Consider the following 20,735-nt stretch of genomic DNA (forward strand, 5'->3'; position numbering starts at 1 on the left):
TGCACCAGTGCTGATGTGCTATTCTAGCAAAGAGCATGGCACTCCTGTGCAGGCAGCATATTCTGGTTGGCTGTGAGTAAAAGATGCTCCCTGGAAAAGAAATGCTGTCCATATAACTGCCTCTCTGCACTCAGCTTTTCCTGATGCAAATAGCCAAGTGTCAGTTTGGTCCATGTTCACATCTGAAGCACTCACAGCTCTGACTGGTGACCAGAGAAGCCTTCAGCAGATGAACCAGGAGGGATGTGCCAAGCCCTTGCCCTGCTCCATGGAGAAGGGGTTGAATAATCATAAGATTCTCTGTGTAACAGGGGACAGGCTTAGAAACAATTATTCACCTGGGACAACCACTTGTAATTCTAGGCCATCCAAATTCCCAGTGAGTCATCAAGTTAAAATTAACAAGGACCCTTTTCTTTCCAATCTTTGTTTTGGTAGGGAAGCAGAAGAAGCAGAAAAATCAACTCCTAAAAGAAACCTAATTTGGTCTAAAACCATTAGATGGAAAGTTCTTGATTTTCCTCATAGATATAAGACTAAATTATTAGTTTTAAAAATCAAGACTTTTCAATGTGCAAACTATACTAAAATTACTCCAGTTTCTTCACTTTAGCCTTACTAAATCATGGGGTTTATAACTAAGGGATTGCAAAACACTGAATGTAAAAAATATTGAGACACGATGAATGCAGAATCTTTGTTACACAAAGAAGTAGAAAGTATTGATCAATAAAATGCTCTGAGGCAAACCAATTAGAGACCCATTGACAGCAAAATGACCTGCTCATCCATCTTTCAAATGAAATTTAAAACCTAGGTCCACATTATTTGTGGCCATTTTAAACTCTTGAACATTTTTACTGAAGTCTGAATGCTGTTCATTTTGGTCTCCTGGCCAAACTCCAAACTGAATAATTATTCTGCTTCTTTCCTAAATTACAGCAGCAGCTTCATTAGAAACAAATGCATTCATAGTTTGCTGACCTAAAGTGCTCTTATATTGCCATGCACTATTAACTGTTGCTGGATTTCCAGCCAAGGCTGGCTGCATTTCCATGATTAAATGACCTCTGGACAAAGCATGTATATCTTTAGCTTGTTTCAAAGGCTGTGGGACAAAAGATGCTGTATATATAATTGCTATCAAAGAAATAATTTTAGGCCCAGAACATGCAGGCCTTGAAGTGTGTTCACTGAGCAGGGGGAACTACTGGCATTGAGTGATGTAGCTGGATGGAAGACAGAGGCTATTTGGGGACAGAGGGTGTTTGCTTATGGGCTGGAAAGCTTGTGGTCACTGATAATCATGAAAAAGGCAGTTTCATTAAGAAGCATTGCAAAATTACAGAACAAAATGGGAAGCAAAGGGAGAGTGGAGATTTACTAAAACCAGAGGCTCAGTGCTTTCTGGATATGTGTTTCTGGATAATGAGGTTAGCTAGCAAGATGCATGTTAGGTTTTTTTCAGAAGTAAAAGCAATTAAATTGTTGAGAAGTCCAATAAAATATTCCAGACATTCTATGCATGGTTTCTTTAGTCTATATATTTTGTTCTAATTATGTTATAGCTTCTTTTAAAAGGGTCCACACTGGCTGAAAGGTGAGGGAAAACCTGAAACAGTATGAGATATGAGTAGGATGCTTTACAGTCTTTATTTTTCTACTGTGCTGTTTAGCTACAGAATCACCCTTGCTTTCCAGTGCTATCACTGTTGTACAGTGTCTGAATTAGTTGCCTAAAGTGGCTTTAATGACCAGTTTAGTGGGAGATGCTTAACTGCACAGCTGTTCCTAAAAAAACCCAGAATAGTCTAAACACAAACAGCTAACTGAAAATGTTGTTTATAGGAAACTGTTCCAGTTGTGGGAGAGCCACATGGCAAAAAAGCTCTCTAATCCACAGGATGGTTACAGTGACAGCAAGGAACAGATCTGCACCCCAAGGTCTTGGCTTTCATTAACCTTTGTCTCTGTGCTGTGAAGTAGAAACACTGTGTGATCCTTTCATATTGCTTGGAATCAAGACTGTACTGTAGGGCTGGGCAATTTTCTCTCTGTAGATGAGTTCAACAAGTACAAAGCAGAACCATGCTCCCATTCTCCTAAGTGTAAGTGGGTTCTTTCACTAGATTCAAAGCCAGGAAAAATCACAAATTTATTTCCAGCACAAAAGCTATTACTAAAAGATACTTCTATTGTATTAGAAGTCAGAGCCTTGGAATAAAGGTGCTATATTTGGTGTGCTCTATGCAGTGTGCTATATTCAGGTGTTCATGGTAAACTTGAGTATGACTATTCAGTATCACTATTCAGTAGTTGTTGTGTGACTGGTGCCAGAACTCTAAATCCCTATACTTATTCTTTCCTAACAGTGAAACATTTATGCCAGAAGTATTCAGTTCATTAGTTAACTGAAATTATTGTGATCATGCTTCAATATTTACTAGGATTTATTCTTAGACTTCTTCTTTCTTGTTTGGATGCATTAGTGCTCTTTCTTTTTTATTTTCTCTCTTATGAACTTACAGTTCATAAGAGAGAAAGTACAGTGTACTGAAATAGGAAAGTATCTGTTTCCTCCAAAACATCAACATTGTCATCAAGTGAAAAACCAAAAACCATTTACTGTCATGCACATCACCAATCAAAGCAACTGCTGACCATTGTGGATGGTCTCCTAATCGCTCTCAAATGAAGAAAAAGTACATTTAGGGAAACAGAAGCATCTTTGAACAGTCTGCTATGAGTCAAACGGGTTTGTTTTGCAACAGATTTTATTTGCTATGAATAATTTGATGAGCTTTATTTAATTGGCAGACACAACAATAACCACTCATATCACATTTCCCATAGACTCCAAATCATGTTTGAGCCCTTTTGCACAGTTAAATGGTTACTAGTTTTCTTCTTTCAACATCTGTTTTAATCAACCTTGCCAAGTATCTATTCATTGCTGTTATAACAAGATGTTAAATATTTAGAATTACGAAACGGCTTTACAATTGTGCCTGAACATCTTTTAACTGTCTCATTTTGGATTTTGTAACTTCATATATAATTTGCAGAACTTCAGGAGAAAACACAGAAATCTATTAATAAAAGAAAAAGCGAAACACAGCGAGTACTTCATTACCAGTTTCAACAGAAATACAAATTCCCACTTAGATTTCTGTAGAATATAGACATCTAAAGCACTTAGAAAAATCAGCATTCCTTAAAATTGAAGCAATCTACAGCTTTCTCCTGCATTGCAATAATAGTCCAGTGCACAGATGTTAATTATATTGGAAAACCTAGTAAAACTCAAGTAAAATGTACATGTCTGCATGTCATTGTTCTGATGTTGTGGATAATGGAAACCAACACTGCAATATTTGAGTCACAGGATGAGTCAGTTCATTTTGACTAGAAGGACCAGCACTGGATATTAAGAATAAAAGTAGATTTCTAAACTTCTCATACAAACCAATTAGTCTTTCCACTAATATTCTTAGTCATAAGCAACAAGAGATCTTATGTTAATTCTAAGCCTTCATTCTAACCCCTCTGTATAAAAGCAGCTTAGTAAAAGACTTCAGTCTAAACAGAATTCAGACCACAATGTACTTCTCATTGTATACAAAAAACATGTGCTTACCCAACTTGGCCTTACTTGATGATATGTCCCAGTTTGGCATCAACTATTTTATAAAATGAAAATTGAAAATAGACGTTAATGAAGACTCTCTCCTTAGAAACAGTGGATAGGTTATATCACAAGCCAAGAATTCTCAATTTTATACCCTCTTCCACAGAAGGCACAGCTCTGTCACATATTTGAATGGTTTTTTTTTCAAAATTGGCATGTTTTTCAAAATATTGCTAAATAAGATCATTGTGTACCACATTCTTGTGCCAAAATATACAAAATGCACTATATCAGTCACATGTGTAGCTAGGCATCCAGGACAGGACTCAGAACTGGCTTTTTAAAACTGTAAATAACAAGCCTCTATTATGACCTAAATGCTATTCTCTCTGTGAGACAACCATAACATTTATTTATCCAAACTCAGCAGAATGGCTTCCCTTAAATTATAGCAAACTGTCAGAGAAGAAGAGAATGACAGACAAGATTTAGGCCCAGACCATGGGCATTTTTAAATCAAAGGCTGATCTCTCATTCCCTAAGAGACACCAGTATTTTGCCTGTAATGAGCAGTTACTCTAAAGCTGGCTTTGTGGCTGACTGAAAGAATAAGGAATTGTGTATGAAGGAGATCAGATTTCCTGCCATGACCAAGGATACATAAGCTGGTGTATAAACAAAAAGTGCAAAATAGTTTTCTATATACTGAATCTTGTACTAGAACACAGATCCATGTAATTTGATATGAATTTTGAAGGAAATAGGATTCAAAATGAAGACCTAATGTGGGATTTAATTGATCAGATGCACAGTAAAATACAAAACCGCTGTTCAAGGAAAAGGTTTGTGGCTTGTTATCTTACCATTAGTTGTGACTGAGAATATGATAAGTTTATTTTGAAGGATTTCATGAAGGCGTACCCTTCAAAGCAGAATTTTGTGGAAGGAAATAATCCTGGATTTCAGACAGAAAGGTTTTGCCTCATTAGTTTTCTTGCCTTTCAAGGATACATTATCACAGCTGTGGCTGGTGTGAGTGATACAAGGCATATAATGCCGTGCTTGTGGAAATAGAAAGATATTACTGTGCCTTAGTAATAATTGCACAGCAGTAGAAAGAGCATGCAATGGATAAAAATCCATCTTTGGACAGGAGAGTAGGATTATTAAACAATTGCATGTTTCCTTAAGGATATGAGAGTGAGCTCTTGTTTATCACGGTCTTTAACTACACAGGATTGCAATATCAATTTTAAAGCAATATCCGTATCAATTTTCAAAGAAACAATTGCTTATGAAACTAAAACTGAAGGTAAAGAAATTGCAGAATAATACAACTATGTCCTAGGAGAGTTATCTATTAAGTTTATAGAGGAGCTAAAGGATCAGTCCAGCACAATACAGACAAACTTAATAATCTCAAGTTTACATAAGTACATACTGCATGTGTTAAGAACATGTTCACAGTAAAACTGAGTTAGAGGATTTTAAGAATTCTGGTTGCTTTCATCTTGAAAAAGATTACTTGAGCAGCTGTGTCAGTGAGTTAGAGAACTGAACCCTGCAGAGGGTTTGAGAGGAATAGAGGCTTAGTTAAGAGTTTCTGAAGAATATATTTCCTAGCCTAGTGAAATAATTTGAAAATTATACTTGTCAAAAGTCAAGGACAGTGGTCTTGTTTGCTTTCCTGGGGGAATTTGTGTGTTGGCTTAGATGAGAGAATCCAGGGGTGTTTAACCACAGTTTTGGAGATTTTGCTCCAATACAAAATGCTCACCTCACTGAACTGAAGGCCTGACTTTCCACATCTCTTACAATTTCCCTTCTGTTAGGAGCCCAAAGTGTACTGAAGTCTCAGCCTCTGAGACACTTCAGACCCACAGCTCTAGGAAAGAGAATATTCACAGCAGTGGTGAAGGAAATAAAAGCAGGACAAAATACAGTGATAAGAGGCTGAACAGAAGTGTTAAAATTTCCTCTTTAGTTTGTGGGGTAATTGCAGGCCACTCTACTATCCAGATTTCATGAAGATACAGGAAAATCAGGCTTAGAGTTTAATCTGCATTCCTGGATTTTACTCCCCCACTACACTGCCCTCGTGTGGTCTTAGTTCCAGCACAGAAACTGCGCTGGAAGCACAAAAGAAATACACTTGGGGTTTTGGAGACGTGTGAAGCAGTCACGTCATAATTTGGACCTGATTCAGGATGTTTTAACCAATCCTACTGTTCTGGACTAAAAACGCATAGTGCAGATGTGATTCTGCTGTTATTTCATTAGAACAACAGTTCTTAATCTGATTGTCAGCCCCTGTACTCTAAGAGCACTATGATCTAAAAGCCAGTTTCTTACCTTTTTATTCTCTGAGTTTATGTCTCCTGGTTCTGTTTGTGGCTTACGTGTGGGGGGTTTCAGACCTGTACAGGAGATAGGTGGTTATATAATGAAAATCAGTATCTCCAAGCAAATGGCATAGTCAGCACTATCAGATCTCTGGAAAAGAGAGGGGAAGGCTTTGGGGACAGTGGCACTGCACCACTTTCTCTCAGACACGACTCCGGCACTCGAGTCACCAGTAAAATCAAAACTCCCCCTAACTATAGAATGTGCTGGATGTGTTTCACTGATTTCCAGAAGAGTTTTGTCTCTAATGCACGAGTCCTTTCCAACTCTGAGTTGTCTGGAAGCATAAAGGAAATGTGGCAGAAGGTGACTGTTCATGGTGGCAGTGCCACCCCAGGACAATCCTGTGCTCCCCATCCCCCCTGCAGTGTCTGAGCAAGATCTGACTGGAGCCCACTGGAGCCTGTTTGTGGCTCTCTGTAGGATTGCAGGCTGTTTTCCTCTCTTAAAAAGACAGGATTGCCTGGCTCTCAGAGTCCCCTCTTCTTTCTGCCTTGTGCTCTTGGCTGGGTTGCACCCAGGGGCTGCTGAACTAAGATCCATGTTTTCCAGGGATCGAGGCTCACACTGCCTGCAGTATAAGCAAATGTAACTCTAAATGTAAATAGCAATGTGCTGTCTCATGCTGAATTGTGGCCTAAATACTTCTACACCAGTGATTTGCTGGGCAGAGTTTTGCTTTAGCTGCTGCCTTAACTAATACTAAAATGCAGCATGGAGAGGGCACTCAGCCAGAGCTCTGCGTTCTCCTGGCTTGGCCACACTCATGCTCCTTCTGATTTGCTGCCTGTCACATAGGAACAGTAATACTGATATTCCCTTGTAAAGTGCTTGTATAGCTACAACCACTAGGTAAGAATTAATTATTATTATTGCTGTAGACTTTGGGAGCTAAATTTTGACCTTTCCTTGCACTATATGTCATCAAATTGCCATAACTCTGTCTGAAGAAATAATTTAACCAGCAGGCTATAGCAGAGTAAGGGCTGCAAAAAATGCTCACATCACAGATCCAGTTGAAGGCTGTTGTCCTGCTATCAGAACAGGAGAGATCTAAACAACAGCAGGTCTTAGGAACCGTTTCCCACAATCCCTTCTAGGAGATGTGAACTGATGGAAGTTCGTTTGTGTGTGATTTGAAGAAAAAATCTCAAGAAAAGCAACAGATAAAAGAAACTAGAGCTGTGAAACTGAATATGATGAGGCCTATTGGCCAAGTGACCCTGGCTGTCTCTTCAAATCCTCTTCTGCTTGTTAGTGACTGCCCCTTTCCTTCAGTTCAGGCACTCTTCTGTTTAGGCAAACACAAATAACAGCTATGTACTCTTGTCGAAGATAGACTACTAGGAAAGCAGAAAGAACAAAAGTAACTTTTCCACAAGAAACCACAGTCTGATCTTGAACAGGCTCTAGGAATTCAGAGAACAAAGCAGCTGATGCCTCTGCTACCAGGCAGAGTTCCTACAACTTTACAAGAGGGAAAAGGCATGGGCACTTTTTGGCAACCCACCCCCTGCTCTGACTTCCACATTTAAGAAAAGGCAAAGGGTGCTGGTAGAATACATCAGAGCAATACCCTTAGAAATTAGTAACAGAATGTGGAAAAAATCAGTTTCAGTTGTGAGTCATGATTTCTCAACAGTGCATCCATTACACAATAAAATACTACCCAACATACCCTGATGGACGTAGTTAATCACTGAGGAAACATTTTAACAAAAAATGAAGGTACAATTATTTGAATATGATCTGATAATGACTGGTTTGTAGAAAGAAGGTTGGATATTGGCAACTCATTCCAAAGAGGATTCCAACCAGAAAAAATATGATTTGCAAATTGCCATGATCTGTACATTCCAATTGTATCAGAAAAGAAAGCATCTGAAATACATGGCTGTGGAAACAGAGATTTTACAGCTCTTCTTCTAATTGTTCTCCCTAATTTTCTGCAAATTTCACGTTATGACCAGTGTTCCCCATTGTCAGTCCCAGGCCCTTTTCCCACTAGCACTCTTAAATGTTCCTTATTGCTCCCCTCATCCTAAATTACACGCAGGTTGCCACAGGTTCTCCTAGCGTCCTTGATTATCTGGCATCACAGTGATTATCAATAAATAGGAGAGTGGACTAGCAAAGGTTATGATTACCTGGACACGGTAATACATGTAAAACACATGGAGAGTGCAGGTAGCAGGATAACTTCCCTGCCCAGGGAATCTGTGTGGACAGACTCCTGAGATTTTGCTGCTAAACTATGCAGTGAATTACTGTAGAAGGTACATTTCATTCATTTCATAGCTGTGGAAATAATCTGGTGGTAAAAAGATGAGGAGTCTGCCATGCATTTTGGTGTTGCCTAGAATTTGGAGATATTTGTGGGTTGGTTTTATTTTTTGTTATATTTTCTTAGGTGATGTGTGTAAATACCTTTACTCTTTAGAGATATACACATTTTTTTTGTTTCCTTCTTCCTTCTCCCTAGCCACTGTCAGTGAAAATGATCAATTCTAATGTAAGAACTCAATTACCATGTATTAATTTTAGATGGCACCCCTGTGCTACATTGTGCTAAAGCTTGTCCTCGTTGTATCTGGAAACTTTTTTGCTTTAAGACCCCTGACAGCAAAGCTTTTGACTAAATCCACAACAAAGCTGTTTAACACTCGGCAATCTGTTCTCCATTATCCAGTTGGACTATTCCTTTGGGCTGTGCCCGAAGTTTCACTGCAACTATTTGGACCTAAACTAAACATCAGAGTGGAAATTAGGCTTTGAGAAGGAAGAAGGAGCAAAGAAAGATTACTACTTTTATTCATAACAGAGGCATTTTTGTGTGTGCTCAGAAAGGAAAGGGATCAATTTTAAATCTAGCTTTTCAAGGTGAAGCTTTTCATGTTCTTTAGAATTGGGATCATACTTCAGTGTATTTCTAAGGCAGTCCACCCTCCACTTTTAACAGGACAGCAAATCACTGCATCACATTCTAACTGTGCAGGTGGGATGCTTTTCTGAAGCTTTGTCCCAGTCCCACAACAAATCAACAAGGCAGGTTACAAACTCACTTTTAGCTGTGGCCCAGTGATGGTCCCTTCTCCTGTCCCTCAAAGCAGACCCTGTTGTGAGGTGGAGCTTTGTGCTCCCCAGCATGAGCTTGCACTGAGCTGTTTTCCTCCAGTGAGATTATGAACTTGCAGGGAAGAAAATGTCCCAATACATTTTACCACTTGGACATGGGTCAAATTTGCCTTGATTTCCCTGGTGTGAGTCAGAAATGGCTCAGTTACATTACTGTAAATTGGATAAGCCTTACTGGCATCAGTGGAATGACTGAATTTGGCCCACTGCTTTACTACTGTGCTATTAAAACAGTCAATCTTCTAGATGCAAGGAATAATATTAAAAAACTAAAGTTTACATATGCTGGGTTGTGCTCTGGATAGCAGTGGAACAAGACAGAATATCAGACTTAATCATGTTTTGTGCCACAGTGCTGACAGTGTATGTGTGACAGCACTGCAGACAAAACCAGCCTCCTCATTATCCTCAGTGTGTTTTGCAGCACACCACAGCATCTGGGCAAGGAGACTCTCAGAACCATGTCAAGACTGGAAAAAAATAGCCTGAAATAAGGTATAAAGATGAATAAAAAAATATTTCCTTATTTTAGCTTGGAGAAATGTTGTTGGATTTTTTCTCAAAAAAGCAGGAAGATAATTTGAAAAGATTTGCATCTAATGTGAACAGCTCCATGTATCCTCAATTAACATAAACATACATAAAAATTTATGATGAATTATGTGTCTCCTTGGTCCTGTTTGCATTATATATACATCTGAAGTGGAACCAATGCTATTTACAAATAATTTAATTAAAATAATGACAAGTATTATTTTTGTAGCATGGAAAACTGGGAACATTAATTGAACAAGGCTGAAAATCATGAAATGCAATCTTAATTACTAGAAACTAGAATAATCAGCTGAACAGAGGCAAACAGGACAACAAACTTTGTAGAAAGGAGTTTACAGCTGCTAGGGTGGAACTAGAAGAGTTAGCATAGTCAGTACTTTGAAGCACATAATATTTTGGAATAAACCATTAAAGTAGCATAGGATCTCTTAATTCTGCGTGTATTTTGAATATTCTACAGCCCTTACACCTTGTCCCCATATTTTATGTTGCCGTTGTCTGCCAGCCCCACGGTTTACCAGTAAATCACCAAGCCAGTCCTCCTTCACAGTGGTGTCTGGGCAGTCATCAGGCGCAAATATGGAACAGATGCTGCCCCTGGATCCTTGCAGGCATTTCTGTCCTCTTATCCCTCTCCGAGCTGTAACTATCAAGGTCTGCTTAACAATGAATTCCTGCATCTTGCACTCTACTGGGAGGAATTTCTCTGGCTTGCCACGCAGACACCTTCTTCTAGTTTCCTGACTGTCCCCTACTTTAATATGGGGGCATTTTTTTCAGCTTCTTCTTTGCTCAGGTTTTTACCCCTTATCCTGTTGTGTTTAAAGAAAAAAGAAATACTTTTTGTACTATCAGGATAAGCAAAGAAGGTGTTGGAGCCTCCTCTTGTAAGAGGAACTCAGCTTTCCCTTGACTATTATTTCTCATTTGATTTCATTTTCCTTTAATATTGGTACCAAAATTGTGCAAAGCTTTCTGTCTGGCTGTAGAGTGGAACGCTTTTCAAACTGGGTCACCCTCTGCAAGGCTGAACTTTTACTCCAAGTTCAAAGTCAAAAGCATCAGAAAGAGTTATCACCCTGAAGATGAAATACAAAGAGCTTTTAAACCCTAAGCGCTGTCCATCACAGCATCTCTGTTACTACAGCAGGCCAAAATGACACTGTCTGCTTTGCAAGTGACACTGCTTTATCTCTCAGTGTGTCAGTGTCTCTGCTTTACAGTCTCTGGTGCTCATTTCTAACTCATCGTATGAACAGAGCCAAGGAACGGGAACAGAGAGCTCAGCTTGGTGTTCTCCTTCCATGAGCCCCTGCTCACTGGGATACAGGAGTTCCCAGTTCTCTGAGTCTGGAGATTGCAGCAGACCCACAAAACAAGCAAAAATGTGAATGGGGCAGCGGAGAGGGGGGCTAAAATTCTGATCCAAAATTACAAACGTGAGAGACAAATTTTTGACTAATTTACACTCAGAAGAAATGAGGTGTTTTAATAATAATTTTTTTAGAGTTTGGATTTTTTGAATACAGAATAATCATTAAATTAGGTAAATATTCGCCAGCATTTTCTTTCTTTTTCTTTAAATTTAAAATTATTTGAAATGAGAACGAAATGAAGAGGTTGTTTGATAAAAGTAACATAATCATGGACCAGCCAAAAAAAAATCTTCGCGAGGTGCCACCTTGTGCCTGCGGAGCGCCATGGCCGGGCAAACACCGTAGAGTTTGGGAGGGAAAAAAAGCCGGAATAGGGCTGTAAAAATCTCTGTGTGAGCTGGCACCTGTCCCTCGGAACAGTGCATCCCGGAAAGGGAAGACAAGTATTGTTAAAACAATTAAACAGAGTCTTTCTCCCTTAGAAGTGGTGTGCATTTGAACAGAGTTCCGAGCGGCCAGTTCTGATTTCCCAGCTGTGCCACGGGCCCAGACGGCGTTTGTGAGACAGTTCCCTTCCCTTTCCTTCCCTTCCCTATCCCAATGGTGCTGCTTCTCTCATCAGTGTATGGAGCAGTGAAATGCTGCCAGGAATGGGAATGCTCCCCATCTTTGTAGTCCGCTGAAAAACATTTTCTTCTAGGTTTATTAAAAATTAATTTTTATGGTTTTGTTTTTAAAACGTTAGAACAAATTTTGTTGCTCTTGGCATTTTCTGTATGTATCAAAGTTTCCCTTCTCCTTTTATTTTGTGGTTTGTATTTTCTAAAAAATGAAGTTTTTTTAATGCAATTCTGGCCTCAGGGAATACAAGGAGAGTAGAATTCGGTGACATGAAGTGCTGAATTAGTACAAATTTCAGCAATATCTGAAATGTCTGTACTCCTTAGTTTGAACACATGGGATCTTTATTAGGTTTTATTTCATTTTGCATACATTCATCAGCTCAGAGTCAGTTCAGCAATGGCAACTTACCATTACCAAGTCACATTGGCCAGGAGCAATGATGTTTGTATGCTGTAAAGAGAAGGAGATGGATATACCAGGGCTGTTAACTAAAAATACGACTATCATTTATTAAATTTGTTGTTTATGTGTAACATAACTATGTTTGTCCTGAAGATAGTTTCCATAAGAAAGTGTGCGGTTTTTTTTCCCCTAGAAACCAAAGTATTATTGAACAACCTTGCATACTAAGGATTACATAAAAATTTCTTGTGGTTTATATGGTACATCTCTTATTTTAAAAAAAGTATTATTCCCATAGTGAGTTTCACTATTTCCATAGAGTTACTCAGTAAGGTCTGACTATAAGTTTTAAGGACAGAAAATAGAGTTGTGCCTTTATATGGACAAAGAGCTGATTTCCTGATAGTACTGATGAGCTTGTGTTTGTAGAGAATTGATCAGTAATTAAATTCAGACTTTGACTCAGTTTGAAGTGTTTTATGCAACTGTGAATCCATGGCGTTTTAGACGTAAGAATGTAGGAATCAGAAAAACACCCACTTTGTAGAAATGAGAATCCAAATTGTGTGGACTTCTATTTGCAAGTGTGAATCCAAGAGCAATGTTGGTTTTCCATGTCCCCATCCTCCCCCAGCTCCTTCTCTTTCTCTCTGTCTGATACTCATCCACTGTCAGATTATAAAAGGAAACAAAGGCTTTGTGCTGAGTCCAAGCAAATGCCCCAACCCCTCTTCTTCAAGAAGTCTGGGTCAGACTTAACCCATTAATTTTAATTCTTGGCTCTGGCCCATAGTTTGATGTGTTGGAGTGTGAAGTGACCCATTCACTTTTAACCAGTGCTATGAATGCCAAGCAAGGGCATCAGTTTGTAAAGACTACCTACAGAATGTGGTATTCTGGTGGCCGGAGAATAATCTAAGGCTGGAAAACACAGAGAAATCACTTTCTAGTCTACCAGAAGTCTTTTAAATATTGCTATAAAGCAGAAATCCAATGACTACTGTGTAAAGGACTCAAAGCATGCTGGCAAATTGCCTGATAGGGCAAGTGAGGACATCTCACAATCCATCTTAAACAAGAGGGAACAGCAATTTCTTTCTTTCTGTCATTTGGCAAATATGCAGCTCTCAGATGCAACAGTACTAAGTATTTTATTGAAACTTTCAGACATCAGCCTGCACTCTCCATATGTTCAGCATTTTACAAGCTGTTTCCATGACAAAATGAGATTGATTCTGAAGCCAGATAGTTAATTTGTTAAGTCCATTTTATTAAAAAAAAAAAAAGTAGGCAAAACACTGTTCTCTTCAATACAGTAGACAGACTCCTTTTTTATGTTTCCAAACCTTCTTTTCAAAAAAGAAGGTTTGGAAACATAAAACATTTCTTTTCAACTACTCTGTTTATAAAGCTTTCTCTGAGGAAGATGGTTCCTTCACTAACTTCTTGTTGTTGTTTGTTATTTCTGGTTTTCTTCCTTAATTACATTTCATTAATTTCATTCATTAGGACAAGATTTCTTTTTTACCATATAGAACTGCTAAATCCAAATGCCTTTTAAAATGCCTGTTCATTTCTGCTGTTTTCTGTAAGAGTAAAACTCCTAGGTAGCCTATATTTTGCATGAGATACTAATCATAGATCAACACAAAGAATAATGTCCACTGTCTGTATCATTCATGCACATGTTGGGAAGTTGCTGTAACCAGGGGGAATGTGTTCCTGGTTTTTGTTGTTTGGTGGATGTGTTCTTTTTTCCTTCAGGATGAGTAAGACAGGAAAAAAATACTTATCCATCCACTGGCCAAGTGGTAAACTATGATATGCTTCACAAAGGGATAAGTATCATCCAGAAGTTTTGTGGAGGGAAAAGTTGTTTGTAATGAAAGGATCGGGACACTATCTGGCCCAGCTGCAGTTACTCATCAGAAGCAGAAGTTGCTCCATGTATTATTTAGGTTGTCACATCACATCTTCATAGATCACTGAAAGAAACTCTATTTTAGATGTGTAGATAAATCCACATATTTTAAATTGTGTTAACTGATGCTGAGAGTCAACACCTGAGTTGTTCCCTGACATTTTGGTGGCACCAGCTCACTTACATGGCAGTAGAGCCAGTGGGAGAGATCTGTGTAGGGGCTCGGGGTCCTGGCAGGCTCTCACTGCAGCTCGGTGGGGGCAACGCGCAGCCAGCCTGCACTGGGGCTCTGCCTGCACACACAGCCTCTCTGCCAGGGGCTGGCACAGGGCAGGCACCTGCCTTCCATGGGTGTGACACTGCTGCTGTTGGCATCCAAAGCAGCTGAGAGAAAGCCTGGGTTGCAGCTGCTGCAGTCCCACTCCTTGTGGGCACTGTGGAGGAACCAGGACGGAGCAGCTGCCGCTGACCTGCCCTTCCTATGCAGCTGTGCTGCATCACAGCCTGTGTTTAGCTGGGAGACAGGGACAGCAGGTACAGCAACTAAACTTTAAAGAGCACTATTATGTGTGAAAAACCATCTTATTTCCCATTCCAAAAAGGAAAGAAATGAGAATTTCCTGACTGCTGAATATTTCTTGTGAGGCAAATCCAAACATAAATCACCCCAGTACTGATCACAGTGGTGTAATTGCTATTGTGGAGAAGTTAATTTTGGATTCTTTAAAATTGAAATCATCCACACGCTTTGACTTTCCAGGGCTTTATAACCAGCAGACACAGAACTGAATTTCAGGGAGGTAATTTTTCACTCGTGCTGTTTTCTGTGAAGCCCAGATCAAAGCCTGCTCTGGAAAATTGAGTAGGCCAAAGCCACAGGACCAGCTAAGGTCTTTTACCAACCTCTTATTACAAAGTCCACTTTGAACCCTTTTTTTACCTCATCTTTTCAGTGTGAGGCACTGGAACAGGTTTTCCAGAGAAGCTGAGGATTCTCCATCCCTGGAAGTGTTCAAAAGCAGGCTGGAAGGAGCTCTGAGCAACCTGGCCTGGTGCAAGGTGCCCCTGCCCATGGCAGGGGGGTTGGAACAAGGAGATCTTTGAGGCCCCTTCCAACCAAACCATTCTGTGATTCTAGAAATACAGAGCATTATTTCCCATTCTGGTGAGCAGTGTTGTCTCTTGGAGACTGTCTCTGAAGAATGTTTCCATGACTTTTGAAGCTGTAACTCTGCCCTGCAAAATTTGAAAAGAGTAAGTACTCTGGTGTTTTTAGTTTTTGAATCAGTATCTGATGCTCCAGATAATCTAAGTTCTGCATAAGATACATTTTTCACTAATTGATAATGGGCTGTGGTATCTAACTGGCTGCTAGAAATCCATTAATTGAAGTAAAATGGTTACACATTTATCTTAAAATTTAGGGAAAAATAATGTATTTGTTGGCAGAATTTTAAATAATTCTGTAAAATAAAAAAGAGAAGACAGAGAGTATAATCATTCCTTTAAACTGACCTCTCCTTGAAAGTTCTTTGCGTCACCTTTCAGCTGATTGGAACTGTGTGGGAAGAAAGTTTTTATTTAGAAAGGTGCAGCTGAAGGCTCAGTTTATGTGCTGATAGGTGTGTAGTTTTATTGAAGGCAGAAACCTCTCAGGCCACTGTAGCTCATGTTATTTCTCAAAGCCTACAGAAACCCCTCCATCTTCCAACCACTGTGTGCATTACAGAACAAACAGGGAAAGCAAACAAAAAGTCCCTTTGACTGGTCAAATCCTGCAGTACTTGTTTGCAATAGATGGCCAGCTTCACCTCTCCCAGGATAAGTTATTAAAATTATGTAAAATTATATGCTCCCAAGTAAGGAGCACCCAGTTCTTCACAAATCTGCCACTGGCTGCACTGATAATCTACAGAAGACCACACTACATGAGATTTTCTTGCTCTGTTTTTCTAACTCAAATGGAAAAAAATAGTTTGTAATGAATATAAATGTTTCTGTGGATTTCAGTGGTCTTTAAATTAGGAGCCTGTCGTGTAATCAAATTCAGTGAGGATGGAAAGACACATGGTAAACAGAATGGTTTTGTCTATAGCACAAAAGACTGAATTAGATTTTAAAAAGAAAATTTGGTTGGCAGTTATGTAAGACTATTTTATGATGTTTGTTTATGACTTGGGAAAGGAGCAGAGTTTGGCAGGGAAATGTTTTGTCCTAAAACCTGGCAAGCATATTCATATGCCAAAAATGCTGTTTTGTCTACTTTTCATTTTTCTGAATTCTGTAGACAGCAAAAAATACTCACATGTGTTCAAGGATATTTATTCTGTTGTGACAACGTAGATTCATCATGTGAATATGAAATCTGAGGATTACAAATTGGGTATTGCAGCTATTTCACATGCACATGTTAGAAATTTAAAAGTATTCTTTGTATGCATTCTGAAGAGAAAAATGCACAATTCAGTAGAAATGCTGCCTTGATTTTCCTTTCACTTATGTGAGCTTTGCATTTGTGTAACCTTAATGCTTTCATTGGGCTTACTCCTGATTTATCACACTGCACATGAAAGCAGCATCAGGTCTATATGCTTTTGCAGACTTTCACTGATTTTTGGTAGGTTGCTCACCTAGTTGCAGAGCCATAATCTTAGGCGAATACTAATACAATTATAATTTTCAAAACTGTCTCAGTTCCTTGAAGACATTTTGCATAACTTATTTGGCACCTTGGCTGGTTGGTGCTGTGGGTTAGAGTCTGCTGTAGACTAATACAAATGGTCTGCAAAGAGGTAGAAATTAGAGGTTTTTAGAAATTTGAAATTGTATTTACTAAAGATTATTTTCTTAACTGCCTTTGCAAATACATCAAGAGCCTCATGATAAAGAGACTAAGCCATACCATGGTTTTCTAGATGACCATAAGCAGAAGCTGAATTGCAGCAATTTTCTCTCTCCTAGAGCACCTGTAGCAAAGCTCAGTGAGAATGACTCCCAAGGCAGATCTGCATAAACAGTTTTAAACACCTTCCCATACACTGTATGAACAGCTGCCCCCAAGAATATAGCATCAGTTACCAGAACAAGTACTTCTAAAATATCACTACCTACATTACATTTTTGTTTTATGTTCTTAAGACATGAAAGTCCAAATTCATATTATAATAGGGGTTGAAAGAAATAACAGGTCCTTCACAAGTAGTGCTAAACTTTGTTAGAACGTGTATACTTCACATCCTAACAGCATTTGCGGGACATTACATGTATTTTAAATAGTTCACAGAGTCTGAGGTCTAAAGAAGTTGACAAGTATCCTTTCAAGATGGTTTTAGTGCATAACACATCTCCACAAACCAGGCTCAGGGGCACAGGAATTTTATGGAGTCCTGGCTTCTACTTCACCACTTGAGTTACAAGAGCATTTGCAGTGTATTTCAGACTGATGGGCAGTGAATAGTTCTGTCCTCTGCTGTAGAATTCTGTCTCTAGTAGTGATTTTGTAGTGAGGAATGTCCAACCTTTAGCATCCAACACAGAGCAGTGAAAATTATATGCACAAGTATTTTAACAGCTTGTGTAGCAGCTGGCAAATTATGTGTAGGAAGGTTTGTTCTCTTGTGTGTGTATGTGCTAAATACTTAGTGGTTCCCACCTTTTACATATGAAATATTAAACAATGGAATTTAAAGAAATAGAAGCTCTCAGGAAAAATGTGCTTTTGTGTAATATATGCCTCATATTTCATTATGCAATGAGGATACACCTCAAATGTCAAGACTGCACTTAAAATTCATTCTTCACTCCCACACAAGGTATCAGCTTGGACTCTAGGTGAATCCAAGCGCTTTCAAACATATTTTGAAAAATGTTTGGCCAGCTGTCTATAAATAGCAAAGGAACTGAGTAACACATCAGTAGTAATAAAACTCTTATCAAATATTTGTGTTAATCAGCTTTAAACTTCAGCAAGTATAAGAGTCCTGTAGTGGAACCCATAATAATTATTTTCTACTACATGGACAGGAATTATGAAAGTAACTTTTAGTGCATGGTCTAAATATTTTAGTACCAGTAAATTAGTAATGTAGCAAACAGAAGAAAGTACAACTCGAGAAGCCATACCTTTAAATTGAGTTTATGATGAAATAATTTTGCATCAAAATAAATTCTCATGCGTTTCCAAAGGGAAAAAGAAACAGCCCACATCCCAGTTCTGTAATGGATTATAAATGGAAAATTCTGAAATTTACATTTCAGAATTTTTGGTGTTAAAAATTTAAAGCCATTCATCATTGTATAGGGAATACAGAGTTTCTTATAAGTTATTGTACAAAACATTGAATGCAGAAATTATTCCACGAGGATGTTTGCCAATCCCCAAAATGTGTCTGTGTGAGCTACACCATAGAGGTGTGCCTGTTTCAAACCCCATTTCCTGCTGTTCCTGAATACTCATTGGGATTTCCTGGACTGACTTTGGACACCACTTGCTCCTTGCCTTTGGGCTCCTTGCCCTTTGATGGAACAGCCACTGTCCCAGTTCTGCTCTGCTGGCCCCAAGAGGCTGCCATGGGGCCCAGTCCTGTCTGCACTGTGGTTGTTCACAGCTTCCTTCTCTGAGCATCCCTTCTCCTACTGCTGACAGGAGGTTCTCTGAAAAGACGTAGGGAATTTCTAGAAAGATGGAAAAAAATAATCGAAAACAGGGAGAGAAGTACTAGAAAGCATCAGGAACATCCCCAGAAAGCAGCATGTGAATTCCTAGAACACTCTCTGAAAATTGTGTAGGAAAAGTTCCCAGAAAACAGCCAGGACATTCCTAGAAATTATCAGAATTTCTAAAATGTAAGGAAGCCCTAGAAAGTAGTGGGAAAATTCCTAGGAAGCAGTGAATGAATTTTTAGAAAGCAGAAGGTGAATTCCTAGAAAGCATCAGGAATATGGATAAAATGGACTGGTGTAATTACCAGAAAACCGTAGAAGAAATCAAGAGAGTTCTTCCAGTGTTAAGGATTTTGCAGAAAGCTGCAGGAAAAGTGCCAGAAAATACCAACATTGTTTAAAGATCCAGTTATCCTTATAAATCTTCAGATAATATAGTTTTTATACCTTCAAGCACCATATCTTGCTTGTTTTGAAAACGTGATGCTTCCTTCTGACCTTAAACAGCCTTCCTTTATTGTCTTATTGCAAATGTTCTCTCTTTCATCATGAGGAATTGCAATTTCACAGTCAGCTGCTTGTGGTTTTAGATGAAGGAGAAGAAATTGAACTTCAAGAAAAAAATAACCTTGCTGTCATCCAAATCTCCTTAATAAATAAATAACAGGGAAGAAGGAAAAAACACAGGCTCTCAGCAGACTCAGTGAGAGTTTTCCACGAGAAGTTACTGATTCTTAGTGAATCACATGGATCTACTAAAATATTCTCTCCCTTTTTCAGTGTATAATACCCTGGCTTGCATGCAAAGTACATGACTAGTCTGCTTTGAAATTATTTAAGAGGATGCCAAAAGAGTAGTCATGTATAGATACATCTGAAGGGGAAGATGAATCTCCAAAGTAGTGCCTGCCAAGACCTGAATATTTGTATCTATTTCTGTGAAAGTTCATCCCTACCCTTGCTGTCCAAACTCCTTGGCTGAGATGTTTTTCCTTTATTCCTGCATGACCCAGCAGCTTGGGCTCCCCACCCCATCTCTGCCAGGTCCTGCTCTTGCTTGTGCTCTTCCAAGCACGAGTTTCCCTGGCTCAGTTTACCTGTGTCTGCTTTCCCTTTCAGCCAGAGCTCCCCAACCACTGTGGGACACTGGGAGATTTAGGAGCCAAAGGCATGAGTACCTGGGGGTAACTAAATAGGGGGATACCTCCTTCAGGGAGAAATCCATTTCAACAGGTTTGGTACCTGAGCAGGCCCTGCAGGTTATGCTCATGGGAACATTTCATAAATACTTATTTCTTGGAGAATCTGATAATCATATCTTCATACCAATGATGGATGAATGCACCACAGGGCTTGACCTGGCTATAAGCTTTTAAAATATTGGCCATATTGAATAGTTCCAAGCAGGCATATGAATCTCTTGGGGCATATTCCTTCTAGATAGGAAGTTCTCCATTGTAAATGGTTTAAATGCTTTAAGACAGCAAACTTTGAATTTAGTCTTTAGGGCAAATGCATCTGTTTAATGTTAAATTAAAACACCCTAGGAAATCTGTAGTTTTCACTGTATTTGTTATTTATGTAAATTTTTGGAGAGCATCCATTGCTCTAAAATCAAGTTAATTGGAAACAGAGTAAGAAGCATGAACACAGCCCCAGCAGAATATTCTCTGTGTGATGCCAAACTGTTAATTTTTATGATTTTTTTTCTAAGACATTGTCCAGATTTCCATCCTGTAAAATCTTCAGATGCCAGATGAAGGCACAGTCTTTTACACTGAGCCTCATCTTTTTTCCAAAGCTTATTCCCATTCAGCAAATACTATGTAAACATTGTAAGTCAGGTTGACATAAAGCTAAATCTGTGCTCTGGTGACTTGGGGCTTTGGCCTGCATTTGCAAGGTTTTGGGGACATTCAGAGTTCATCTAAGGCCACAGATCTATGTTGATTCACTCATCTATGGCCTATGGAATGTGTTTCTTTAAAAAATTGACAACCTACTAGGCAGGTCTGTGGCCTCTGTGATG

The 20,735-nt window shown here is 39.0% G+C and overlaps 2 protein-coding genes across 4 annotated transcripts in view; one reads left to right on the top strand and one right to left on the bottom strand.

Moving 5' to 3' along the window:
* LIPC (lipase C, hepatic type) overlaps nucleotides 1-3,786 on the bottom strand; it is a 66,026-nt gene extending 62,240 nt beyond the window's left edge. Inside the window, exon 1 of one of the 2 annotated variants that reach the window (XM_064389241.1) lies at nucleotides 3,638-3,786. The gene's annotated coding sequence lies outside the window, so the exon portion shown is untranslated. The remainder of the gene's footprint in view (nucleotides 1-3,637) is intronic. The other variant, XM_064389242.1, reaches the window with a different exon arrangement.
* ALDH1A2 (aldehyde dehydrogenase 1 family member A2) overlaps nucleotides 1-20,735 on the top strand; it is a 178,019-nt gene that overhangs the window by 54,760 nt on the left and 102,524 nt on the right. The gene's annotated exons all lie outside the window — the stretch shown is intronic.

Source organism: Passer domesticus, chromosome 14, assembly GCF_036417665.1.
Source record: "Passer domesticus isolate bPasDom1 chromosome 14, bPasDom1.hap1, whole genome shotgun sequence".
In the NCBI taxonomy this organism is placed as follows: domain Eukaryota; kingdom Metazoa; phylum Chordata; class Aves; order Passeriformes; family Passeridae; genus Passer; species Passer domesticus.